Genomic DNA, 13,845 nt, shown 5'->3' with positions numbered 1-13,845 from the left:
AAAAAGAAAAGAAAGAAAAAAACTTTATTTCTCTTTGTATATAAGTTTACTTCTCCCTATTTTTGCTTGGCTGGAGCATATTTATTTTAGCAATCCTTTTTAAAACCTGGGTAAATTTTGATTCTTAATCAAATACTTGTAATCTGCACCTAGCCAAAAGTCTAGATAATGGCACCAGTCACAACTGTTGCTTTTATAACTCCACTATCAAGGAAGTGGATGAAAGGGGGAGACAAATGCACAGTCTAATAACATGAGCTAACAATAACTTATTTTAAATAGAATGAAAAGGACAAAAGCCAAAGGTATTCATTTCCATTCCCAGGTTATGAGACCAGGGAGGTTGCTGCTTTCACCAGATGCATAGTGTTTAGGGTTGACAATGCACATCTCCCCCAGGGACATGCAGACAGAAAGCCAAACTCTTGCAACTTGATTCAAAGAGATTTGACATCCATTAAAACATCTCTCAGTAACAAGCTATTCAGGTTTAGAGTAAAGACTCTATACTTTCCCTCCACCCCAGAAAATGAGATTGTTGCATAAAACACCTGACATGGAATCAGGTCTATGTCAATCACTCTGAACCCGGTGCTATCATTTTAGCTTCCTTTCCTCCTAATCACGAAAAATGAGACGAGGGAGATTTGCTGAATATAACATCTTAAAACTTATGGTGAAGTTTAACAACAACAAATAGCACTGATCTGAACTTCCCTACATGTCCAATAAACTGCTCAGAAATCTTAATATTTTCTTTTAGAGTATTTAGATACACTATATATTACCAAAAAAGATAGATTAGTAATATTTAAAGTTCATGCATTTTATCCACATACAATACCTATAAATTTTGGAGGCAATATTTGACCCTTGGTTTTGTTGTTGTTTTTGTTTTGTTTTGTTTTGTTTTGTTGTTTAGCTTTAATTGAATATAAGAATCTGCTTCTTACCCCTTATAATTTGGGTACTATTCATTGATATAATTAAAGTACATAAACATGATTAACAGAAAGTCTGCTTTCAGCGTTTCCCAAGTGTATTTCATGTTAAATATATTATATGGAGTAATTAGTTTTTGAAAATAAAAGCAGCTGGAGTGATGGCAAGGTGGATTAAGTGTTTGCCCTGCAAACAAAGGGCTGGAGTATAGATCCCTAGCATCCACATAAAAGCCAGACATGTGCAACCTGGAGACAGTGACAGAATCTGGGTCAAGATGGCTAGCTGGACTATCCTGGATTGGTGAGCTGCATGTTCATCAAGAGGCGCTGCCTTAATATTTAGGGTGAAAAGATATTGAGAAAGATACTTTTAATGTCAGCTCCTCCACTTAGTGTACACATACTTGTATGTGCACATACACACAAACACACACACACACACACACTTTCATATATGTGTGACACAGATACACCACATCAAACCTTGAGAAACACTGAGTAAAGAACTTTAAAAAGTCATATTTAGGACTTTGCCATGGACATTGTAGCTTTGCAGAGAGTGTGGTATCCTGCATTTTCTGTACTTATATGACAGAAACATTTTGTTGTCTAGTTGGGATCTGAGGGTGTTACATTTCACTAGACCACTTACCTGGAGACATCAGTATGGAAAATGTATGGTAGAAAACCAGGAATCTTCCTTCTCCTTTTGCTCCTGTTAGTATGCATCATGTCTTTGATAGCAGTCATCATAACATCGGCTTATTAAATTAAATATTGTTATTAAAGGGTATGAATTTTTTGAAGGTCAACAATGACATACTTTTAATACTCAATATCCCACTAAAGATCTTAAATACTGGCTACATGGATGAATGGTGTGTATTGTTAAGCATATTCATTTGTTGGGTTTGGGGTTTTGCAGAATATTTTTGTGACATTCTGGGCTATAATTGTTTTAGTCTAGAGTTTTCCACTGGTAACTTTAAATGCACTTCAGTTAATAGTCAGACTAAATAAATGGACCAGCAGAGCAAGACTGTGAAAACAAAGGAGTGGATTAAAATGACTCACAATATATTTTATTGTTGTGGAACTATGCTTAAGAAAGAAAATACCTGTATAGAAATATATCCTATGAAAGCTACAGAAACTGAAAAAAAATATATAATAAAATCAAAATAAAAAGTACTCTTAAAATGACAGAATACAAGTTGTAATTTATATTGCAAGAGAAATCTAGAAGTTTTATCATAGAAAATAATCTTCTGGCCAGATGGTTGAAACATAATCTGGATGATTTATATTAATGAAGCCCAAGTGCATATTCATAGCACCAGGTATTAACTAGTCAACATTACATGAAAAAAAAAAGAGTAAGAATTCTAAATCCTTATACTTTTAATATATAAGCACTACTTTGTAAATTTTGGGATGTACTATTAATTTGTGCTTTAGAAACATTTTGTACTTTCTTTTGGATACTGACTTACTCTATTTATCTAGAAAAAGTGTTTGGCAAATCCCTAATGTTTTATATGCCTCTTCCCTACCCACGCTGTTTTATATCCAAGGATAAGAGAAGTAAATGTGTGAATGGTATCTATCAGGAACATTTTTTTCCTAAATGTAAAGTAAATACTCCTTGAATGCTTTAAATTTCATATTCACAATAATCCCATGATCCAGAGTTATAAATGTGACATCTTACCTCACACCCACAGCATTAAAGAGAAAGGCTTTTGTGAGGTCAAGACCATCTCTTTTACCCAATGCTGTCTTAATATGAGTGTAACTATTCATATGCTTTTCCTTAGTAAGATGTGTTTGTGTAAATGGTGAACTTGTAGATGCTTCACCATGACTTAGATGACAACAGCTATTAAATTACATTGACAACATGTAAAATATTAACAGAAATGCTAAGTTCTTTCAATGGATTAGTTTAATATTAACGGAATGTTAATTATTATTCAAATTAACCTAGAAAGTTACTGCAATTCTAATTATACGAGTGCTATTTTATATGCTTCATTAATTATTTAATTTGGAGTGATAAATGCAAGAATATCCACACAAACTTTGAAAAGAAGGTTAATTATGGGCTGGTATGGTTACCAGGAGGTTTCCCAAGTGAGAAAACCTAGCATAAGGAAGCAATTGTCATTATTTAAAATAGTTTTGTATTGATAGAAAAATAGAGAAATGCATTAATGTAAGACCATTGAGAATGTTGGAGCACTTTCATCTCTATCTTGAAATGCAGTATATCATCATTCTGATAATATAAATCAATAGGGGAAATGTAGCATTTACAAGATAGGAGTGGGCTAAACCTCATACTACAATGAAAGTTATTTTCATGTGAACCAAATAGTTAATCATATAAACAAAACCAGAGTATATCAAAAGTAAAGCTGATAATGTTGGAGAGGAGTAAGCTTTCCTCGTTATGAATTGACCTAAGTAAATTAATTAATAAATGGGGGTAAGCAGGGTAGGGGTGGTAAAGAGGAGAAGACTTAGTGGATGAGAGTGCTTGCTCTACAAGCTTAAGAACTTGAATCTGAATCCCAGCAACCACATAAAAAGGCAGGCTGGTTAGGCCCCCATTATTGTGGAGTGGAGACAGCAGACTGTGGATTTTGCCTGGCAAGCTAGCATGGCTCAGAAGTGGGCTTCTGGTTCTGAGACATTGTCTTGAGAAATGTAAGAGTGAGAACTAAAGGGGAAGACATCTCCTTTCTCTTTTAGCTTCCTCATGCGCATGCACATACACAAATACCACCACCCATCCGTGATCCAGCTCACACACACAATTCACCACGCACAGAATTTTCTGGATTGGGGTTCAGTCCACACACCACAAAAACCTCAATTTCTGTATAGCAGAAAAATCTACAAAATTGAGATCATGGTCTAATAAAATGATTTATATGTGAAAGAACAGGGGTTAATATTATTATTTTATAAACAACCCTTCCAAATCAATAGAGGAAAAAAGCAATATCACATTAAGAACATGAGCATAAGATTTATTCAAGCAATTTACAGCCGGAATCAAATGGCTATTAGATTTGAAAAGATGCCCAAACCTACTAATTGCCAAAGAATGCAAATTAAAACAACAGCACACTATCATTTGCCTACTATTAGACTAGTCAGGGCTGAATACTGGTCATTCCTCATTCTGGCAAGGATGTGAGGAGATTGACTCTATAATATACTATTGATGGAAGTAAATTGGTGCAATCTACTTAGAGGGTAAATTTAGAAGTATTGATCCAAATTTAAATGGGCAAGAATATCCTTTGACCTAAACAATTCCAATTCTGTGGACATACAAGGTTCTCATACATGACTAAACACTTTGCCAGATTCTGACTGCCATTACACTTTGTAGAAATTTTGTGTTATATAGAAACCTAAAGTGTGCAGTATACATATTTATTACAGGCCCTTTGTGATAACAAGAATTTTTATTTACATGTTCCTGTTATGGTAGCAATATGAATTTCACTTGAATAAAACCACCTTTATCTTATTAACAATTGTATTTCGAGCTATCTGGTATGTGCTTATCAATACTTGATAAGTGAATGAACAAAATGAATGATAGAAAATCTATACAACTGAAATTATTTTTCAAAGTAATGTAAGTAAACAAAGCATGTGATTATTTTGCATCTCATTATCTTATGTATGCTTATGAGCATTAGTTCATATAGGTGTGAATATATATGTATCAAGACACAAGGAAGTGTGCTTTTTAATTGACTCTTAGGAAGAATTCTTAAAGTAACAATATTAACAGTTTATTTCATGAACAACAGCATTTCCTTTACCTTTTTCATTATAAACAGTGGGTATGTTTATGCAGTTTAAATTTCTTGAGATCCTAATGACTTCTAAATGTAAATTCTTAATTTTATTTTTATTTTGCAAAAGAAATATGTAAACATTATATTCAACTTGCCTGTTGATAATGTATCATATATAAGGGTTTGCAAGTGTGCATTTCCTGAAGAGAAAAGTATCTGCAGGTGCTCCATTGCATGTGCAAATGCTTGATGACTTAAGGACAAGCCCAGTCATTATCTGATATAATTAAATCCATGCAATCATGGGTGTAGAGGCAATGAAATTGCTAGTAAATTTGAGGGCTCAATTGCCCCATTAACATCATAATTTACTACCCACAATCACATTTGACACAGTGGTCTGGACCTCTATCATGATTTTGTTTTTAATATTTATCATGTTTTTTGTGATGGAAAGTGTTTTGCTTTTCATTTGGTCACTCATTCATATGAAAGTCATGTTCTTTATAATTCACTGAATGCTATAAAGAAAACCCTCTGCACTAGTAGTCCTGGAATTTTATTCTTTCTTTCTTTCTTCCTTTCTTTCTTCACATTCATTATGTATTCATTATCTAGTCAATATACATTTATTGAATAAACACTTGGCTACATGGCTGACATTGTCTGGCATGAACTCACAGGCACTGTGGAAACACAAATAGGACCTACAAAGGCTCAAACCAGATGGGGTCCCAGCGATGAGATGGAGAATTGAACACAGAGTCCACAATAAGACATTTGCTATTGATACCCACTGGCAAAGAGATCAGTTTTCTCTAATGGAATGTCAGTGGGTTTATTAACCACATTCCAGAGTAGGCCCAAGCTCGTGAATAGCTGACCAACATAAAATGAACTCCATCTCTTCTTGTAGACTCTTTGTTTCATTTGAGAAATTTTTGTCTTACTGTTTATTTTGATTTTCGTTTTTATAATTTTTTGTTTGGTTGGTTTTGAGAGAAAGAGAGAACATGAAGCTGAGTGAGTATGGGAGTGAGTACAGGCAATCTGGGAGTAGTGAGGGAGAGGAAAATCACGATTAAAAAGAGAATTAAGATTTAAAAAAAAAAAAAAAAAAAAAAAAAGTAGCTTTGTCCCTTGACCAAAAAGAAATGAGGCTCTTTTAAAGTAGTGCCACCCAGGTAATAAAGCCCTTTAGCTGACTCATTAGGTCTGGAGTAAACTTCATCATCTCTATTTTGTCAAAAATACTATAGGTAACTCATAATGTACCACAAGTTAAGAATTACAAGTTTATCTCTCAAGCTCTAGGGGCTTAGGAGGAAATAGTAAACAGCCCCTGCTGTCAAGAAGAACACCAGAGACAAATTGATGAGTTGGGTAAATAAGGGGGCAATTGTGAAGAGTTTACTGTAATGAGTTCTGCCTGGGTTAAGCCCACCTTTTCCCACATATGCATTTTTCTATGTCAGCCAAGTCTGTTAATGGATTATAAAACACAAAAATGAGAATTTTCTCCATTTATAAAACCAAAGCGCTCAAATTGTGGTTAAGACCATATTTTCTGTCTTAACTACTCTATTCCATAATTGAGTGAATTAGGTATACCGTGATTAAACTCAGGAAGTGGAAAAGCAGACAAATTCTATTTCTGATAAAAGCCCGTGGGAGATTAGGGAGAGGTGAAGGGTTGCAAAACTGAGCTCCTTAAAGGCAGGGCCCATGTCTCACTTTCACTGATATTTTCTCCCTTATGGCCTAATCCAGACCCCAGCATCTAAGAAGGCACCAAATCTGGTGTGATTTTGTCTCTTTTCCCCCAGTGGCTTGTAAACAGGTGGTTCTCCCTAACCTTTGATACCCCTGAGAACTGTCCTAGCACTAGGACCAATGACTGCAACAAGGAAACCCACTTGGAGTCTTTCAAGATGACAGAATGTTTACTCTTGGCTTAATTAAAAAAAGAAAAGGAAAAAAGAAAAAAAGCCTTGTTTAATCCTTCATGTTGGGTGGGCTTTTTCCTTTCCTTTCTTCTTTTTTATTTATTGGTATTATTGCTAATTGGTGCTTTGTTAGTACTGCCTTGAACTCTGTTCTCTTATGGTTACATTATATTCTTCGTGTGTGTGTGTATGTGTGTGTGTGTATTTATATGTAGACTCTAGAGATCTATGTTAGGTTTCTTCCTCAGTTGCTGTTCTTGATTTTTGAGACAGGATCTCTCAGTGAGGCCCTGGTATCCAACTGTGTCTAGCCCCAAATTGCTGGGCCAGTAGACATGCACCACCTTGCCAGGCTTTTACTGAACACTCCGTGTCTGAACCAAGATCTCATACTTGCACAGCAAGCACTTCATTGACTGAGCCATTTTTCCAATCCCCCTTTTATTTTCTTTTAGTTTTATTTTATGCAATATGAATTACCTACCTTTCTTCCTTCCTGTATGCTACAGAAACAAAGCACTAATACTAATGAAGAGAAGCCTTGGAAATTACTTTATCCAAAACAGAGAAGGATGTGTGCAGATACTCTGAGCAACACCGAGATGCTTCAAAAAGCCCATCTCCTGTTCTCTGAGGATAAGACAGGAAAGTCACTGGACCATACATAAAAATCCTCTCTAGGAAATCTATTAAATATAGTCCACATCAGAATTCCATAAACAATAATCACAAAGCCCCTGAATGAAAGCTTAATAGATTAGTAATATCATGTTATTCTTAAGACCTAGGTATAATTGAAAGGTTTTGTGTTCGTTTTCTTTGACTACATGGCATTATGAAGGTCAAATGGGACTTCCATGAAGAAAAGCTTGTTTGATTACAGGGGTCTTAATTTGACATCTGCAGGTTTCTACACAGTGTGGATATATCTAATGTGAACATAGATTATATAAACTTTAAATTGTGTTATATAGAACATTAATATAACTTTACTTTATGTTGCTACTTTGAAGTAAAAATAAATTTCCTCAGATTAAAAGAATTGGTCAAGATCCTCATAGTTTTACAGCTAGCTGACTGTTAGGATTATAAACGGCGTCTATTCTGAGGCCATAGGAAAGTGCCATTTATCTGGGAAGCAGAAATGTCTTTCATATTTTGAGGATACTCCAGATATCAATTGATTATTCTTAGTATTTTGTTGTAAGATATTATTTTATTGTTTTCAAAAACATTCACTGACAGTAGCCAGAAACTACATCATGCTCCCCACCTTTCTCTATCTTATGAACTTAGTTAACATAAAGCCATATGTGGATATGTACTATGTTTAAAACTATATCCTGAAATGAATATCTTTGAAATGAAAAATGTGTTATAAAAAATCAAATTAAGCAATTGCTATGTATAACCATGTTCTTAATTTCTGCAAAATTTTAAATATAATAGTAAGAAAACATTTAAATCATTTAAAAGCACCCTGAAATATTTGATAATTACTTGGCTGTATGAATATTTGGTTATTATTTTACATGAAAATTCATGTTTTTAAGATGTATTTTCCATGGCATTTCTCTTTTGAACATTGGTGTTGAATTTTGTAAAGTCCAAAATAGCTAGGAATTCACTCTTACTCAAGAGCCTCAGATAGTATCTCACTGAATTTTGTTTAGATCTTTACAACTGTGTGAAACACATTTCTTAGTGACCTAAACTATTTTTTTTTCTTGAAAACATGAGGAATCAGTTAACAGATAGAGTGAAACTGACGTACATTTTCTGTTTTGACAGTGACATCTTATTTCTGAGAGACCTTCAGGTTGGAGGACAAATTGGTAGCATGTAGGTTTTAGAAGGTGCAGAGTGAGCTCATCATAATGATGGTTTATGTAGATACTCAGATTCTTCATGCTTGTGTATGTTACTTCTCCTATGATGCAGTTCACAAAGAAAATTAATATACAGTAATGGCTGCACCCATTCTGTGTAAACAGTATGAAATATGAGCTAAGCATACATATACTTGTATGATTTACTTTTCTCCAAGAAGCATATCCAAGATATTCAAATACTAGGAATCCACCCATTCTCTCAATTGTTCATTTGTAAGAAATATAGAATAAAAATATAAACTCTTGAATATTCACTAACAGCCTGTTCTTAAAGGTAAAATTCTCAAATAAATTTATTGACATTTCTAAGATTTATTAACATCATATTTGTTGATCAAATCTCATATATAATTTATTATTTTTGCTCAACCCAATGAGCTGTACATAGCAAGTTTGGTCTTATACACATGTTGCAGAGTATTATGAATAAAGTATCTATATCATTCTGCAGTTTGCTTCTTTTGTGATCAGATTCAAGTCTCATTATACTTGTGATTTGATTGGTTTTCCTTCCTGTGGATTCTTAGTGCCTTTTGAAGCAAAAGTTTTGAATTTTGAAAGACTCCCAACTTACCACACTTTTTCTTTTATCATTCATGATGTGATTATTTTAAACAGTATTTTTATTCCTAGAGAATTTCATAACAACCCACCCCCTCTGCCTTCCCATCCTTTCCCACCAAATACTGAACATTCTTCTCCTTTGCCCCCTCGAAGTTTAGTTTCTATTGCCCAATGAGTCTGGGGAGTGGGGCCTGCCCTGGTTTGTGGTCAATCTACTAGACATCAGGTCCTTAAAGAAAACCAACTCTTCCTATTCCAACAGCTATCACAGGCCAATAGCTCCTCAGCAAGGGGTGGGACTTGATGATCCCTTGGCCTCTGTGCTGGATATTGTTTGGCCTCAGCTTGCATGGGTCTTATACATGCTGTCACTGTTTTCTTGAAGTCATCTATCATATCACTGCCACCACCATCACTACCAAGACCACCACCAACAGCAACACCAGCTCTTAGTAACTTTCTGCTCCTTCTTCCAGAAAGATCCTTGTGTCTTGAGGGGAGGAGTATAGGTCCTATCTAGAGCAGAGCACTCCCCAGTCTCTTATTCTCTGTACATTGACTCACTGAGGATCTGGTATTTTCTTTGTTGCTTTTATTACTTTTCTTACTGTCTTTAGCTTGTAGCAGTTCAATTATGATGCACCAAAATGTGGTTGTCTTTATTTTATTTGTAGCAGACTACATTTTCTTATTACTATAAGTTAATGGTTTTTGTAATGTTGTGAAATTATATATTACTACCTTCAAAATGTTCTTCTACCTCTCTTTCTTTGTTTGATTACAATTGCTGTTGAGTTACAAAATAGTTATATAACTTAAACCATAAAGAAAAATTAAAATGAGAGGGAATTATGAAATGTTACAATTTCTCAGAAATTTTAGCTTTTAGGGTTTTTTTTTTTATTATTTTACATATCAATCCCAGTTCCCTCTCCCTCCCATCCTCCCATTCCTCCAACTGCCCCCCACAACCCATTACCCATCTACTCCCCATGGAGGGCTAGTTATTTAAAAAGGGTAAATAGTGCACACCCTAGAACGTTTACTTAGCAAAAGTTAATGTTGCCTGTCTTCTTTCCTTATTCTTATAAAACCTCTCTAGGTGCCTTTCCTCCCTCTGCTGTCTATGCAAGAAAGGACTTGCTGCAAAGGTCTACCCACATCGCTACCAAGACTTTCCAAGCGCTTCGCATCTTTGTGAACAATGAGCTGAATGAGCTCTACACAGGACTGAAAACAGCACAGAAATTTCTGAAAAGTGGTGGCCGCCTTGTTGCCCTCTCCTTTCATTCTTTAGAAGATCGCATTGTGAAACGATTTTTGCTTGGGATAAGCATGACAGAAAGATTTAACCTGAGCATTAGACAGAAAGTGAAGCAAACTTCACAGCTGAATTCAAGTCGTGGGAGTATTGAGAGTGAAAGGAGCAGCCCTGTAAGAGCTCCTCTGATGTGGGATCTCATTCACAAGAAGGTGCTCACTCCGGAAGATCAGGATATCCAAGAAAACCCCAGAGGGCGCTCAGCCAAGCTAAGGGCAGCTATCAAATTATGAGGCTCTTATTATTCGATCCTTAAATTTTCCTCCTGTACTTCTGTTTTTGTTTTCTAATATAGAAGTGTTTCTGAACACTTTAATGCAACGTAAAGTATGGGGCAGCCTGGAAATGAGTGATAAGTATTTTTTTCTCTAAAGATAATGTAGGAAGCTTTGACATGGCATAAAAACTTCCACTCAGAGATCACAGAGTCTCAAAATGGGAACTTGTTGATCTCTGCGTTGTATTTGAATTATAAAATTCAGTCATTTCTTTAATGAAAAAAGTGGAAAACCACAGAGACAGCTGACAGGAGCTTCTGAGAACCCAGGGACTCTAGACAAACAGCTCGGGGAGCCTGCATGGGCTGAAGGAGACCATTTGAATGTGCATGACAGTTGGGTGGCTTAATCTGTTTGTGAAGCCCCTGGCAGTGGGACCAGGATCTATCCCCTAGTGCTTGAACTGGCTTTCTGGAGTTCATTTCCTATGGTGGAATGCCTTGCTCAGTATTGATGCAGTGGGGAGGCTTGGTCCTGCCTCAACTTAAATTGCCAGGCTTTGTTGACTCCCTGTGGGAGGCCTTACTCTTTCTGAGGAGTGGATGGGAGGTGTGTTGGTGGTGAAGTGGAAGGAGCAGGAAGAGGAGAGGGAGAACTGTGGTTGGTATGTAAAATGAATTTTAAACTTTTAAATAAAAAAATATTGAATCACTGCATAAATTTTTGTGGCTATTTTGTTTGTGTTTTTATATTATAGTCACTAGTTTATAAGTGACTAAAGTATACCAATTAAGTTTTTTGTAAGTAATGTATTTGTCACCTCACTTTAAACATTGCAAATGTTTGAAAAACATACATTCTTTAGTCTCTGCAGAATGTTATATATTTCCAACGGTTTTTAAAACTCTGATTATTTTTTTTTGAAAGAATAAACAATTACTATCATGTATGCTTTCAAGAACAATTCTATCCCCTTTTTCATTTCTGATTTGGTTGATTTGCATGTTTTCTCTCTGCCTTTTGGTTGGTTGGAATAAAGGTTTGTCTGTCTCATTGATTTTCAAGAAGAACCAACTCTTTGTTTCATTGATTCTTTGTACTGTTTTCTTTGTTTTCTACTTTATTGATGTCAGTCTTCAATTTGATTATTTTCTGGCTTCTACACCTCTTGGGTGAGTTTGCTTCTTTTTCATCTAGAGGTTTCATGTGTGCTGTTAAGTCTCTAGTGTTACTATTCTTCAGTTTCTTCATGTGGACATTTAGTGCTATCTCTTAGCACTGCTTTAAATATGTCCCATAAGTTTGGGTATGTCGTGCCTTCGTTTTCACTGAATTCTAGGAAGTCTTTAATTTGTTTGTTTATTTCTTCCTTGTCCCAGGAGTGATGTAATTGAGCATTGTTTAATTCCATGAGTTTGAAAGCTTTCTTCAATTTGTGTTGTTGAAATCTAACTTTATAGCATGGTGATCCAATAAGATACAGGGCATTATTGCTTTGTTGGTGGGTATGTGGTAGATTTTAGAGAAGGTTTCATGTGACAATGAGAAGAAGGCTACCTTAAATGCCATCCTAGAGCCTTTACCCAGTAGCTGATGGAAGCAGAAGCAGAGATTCACAGGTAAGCACTGAGCAGAAGAGAGGGAGGAATGATGAGTCAAGACCATTCTGGGGAAGCCCACAGAAACAACTGACCTGAGCAAGTAGGAGCTCACAGACACCAGTCTGACAGTGGGGAGAGCAGCATAGGACAGAACCAGGCCCCCTGAGCATGGGTGTCAGTTGATAGGCATGGGCAGTCTATGAGGCCTCTGGAACCAGTATTTATCCCTATTGCAGGAATGGACTATGGGGGCGCATCCCCTACAGAGGGATACTCTTTCAGCCTAGATAAATGGAGGAGGGCTTATGCCCTGTTCCAAATGATGTGATAGACTTTGATGATCCCCCATGGCAGGCCTCACCCTCCCTGGGGAGCGGATGGGGGGGGTGAGATGGTGGGTTGGTGGGGCCATGGGAGGATGGGAGGGAGAGGGAACTTGGATTAGTATGTAAAATAAGATTGTTTTTAATTTAAATAAATTAAAAATGTTTTTCAATAAAAAAGAACAATTCTAAGTATTCTTTTATTTTTTGCTTGTTTGTTTTTCTTTTGGGTTTTGGTTTCTCAAGACAGTGTTTCTCTGTATAGCTTTGGAGCATGATGTGGAACTAGCTCTTGTAGACCAGGCTGGTCTCAAACTCACAAAGTTCCACCTGCCTCTGCCTCCCGAGTGCTGGGATTAAAGGCATGGGCCACCACTGCCAAGCAAGAACATTTTATACTCTCTGCTTCCATATTCATATTAATGTATTATGCCAAATGAGGTGTTATTAATTTAGATGGTAAAAACTCTGGGTAAATAAATATGAAATGAAATTATAAAACTATGTCATTTGTAAGTCTATATTTTAACTCATTTGTATGATTGCTGCAATATTTTAGTAGATATTTTATCTATTCAGCAGTCTTCAGTTGAACAAGATAATATTCAAGTAAGAGAGATTTGTGAGTGTTTGGTAAATATAAATTGGTGGCAGAAATCCTAACTCTGAGATGCACTTTTCTCAGAACTTCAATACCATGTGTTTAATATCAGATGGAGAATTGTTTGCAAAGTCTACAAATACCTCAAGAGAGGTATCAAAATCGTTCTATATTTCTCAACTTCATATTTTTATCCAATTTTATTTGTGCATAGATGCTATTTTCAGTTAATGTTTAGTAACACAAGGTGCTCTGACAATTTAAAGAGAATCTGTAAATATAAATTATGTTTTTAAAGTCTTACTACACTAAAAGCTTTAAAAATTAAAGATGTAATAGAATGATTTGTGCTAGATAAAAGTAGACCTAGTTCATAATACCTATCACAAAGTTCTTCAAAAACATTTTGGCCACTTTTTATCTCAAAATCCATTCAAGCTATTAGACAAAATGAAAAAATAAGTATTATTTTGATGTATGAAAAAGAGGTTGTTTCTTTGGTGACAGTGCATCCCCTTATGCAATATGTTGCCTTAATTGCTTAAAAAATGATTTACTCGTAACAGGTTCCCTGTTGTGTTTCTGATTACTCAAATGATTATATAGAAAGCTAA

General features: G+C 35.5%; 1 pseudogene; it reads left to right on the top strand.

Moving 5' to 3' along the window:
* LOC127226414 (12S rRNA N4-methylcytidine methyltransferase-like) overlaps nucleotides 1-11,384 on the top strand; it is a 28,229-nt pseudogene extending 16,845 nt beyond the window's left edge.
* Nucleotides 11,385-13,845: the final 2,461 nt, after the last annotated feature.

The sequence above is a fragment of the Phodopus roborovskii genome, unplaced genomic scaffold, assembly GCF_943737965.1.
Source record: "Phodopus roborovskii unplaced genomic scaffold, PHOROB, whole genome shotgun sequence".
Lineage (NCBI taxonomy): Eukaryota > Metazoa > Chordata > Mammalia > Rodentia > Cricetidae > Phodopus > Phodopus roborovskii.
The sequence above is the reverse complement of the archived record's forward strand: the minus strand, read 5'-3'. Positions and strand labels throughout refer to the sequence as shown.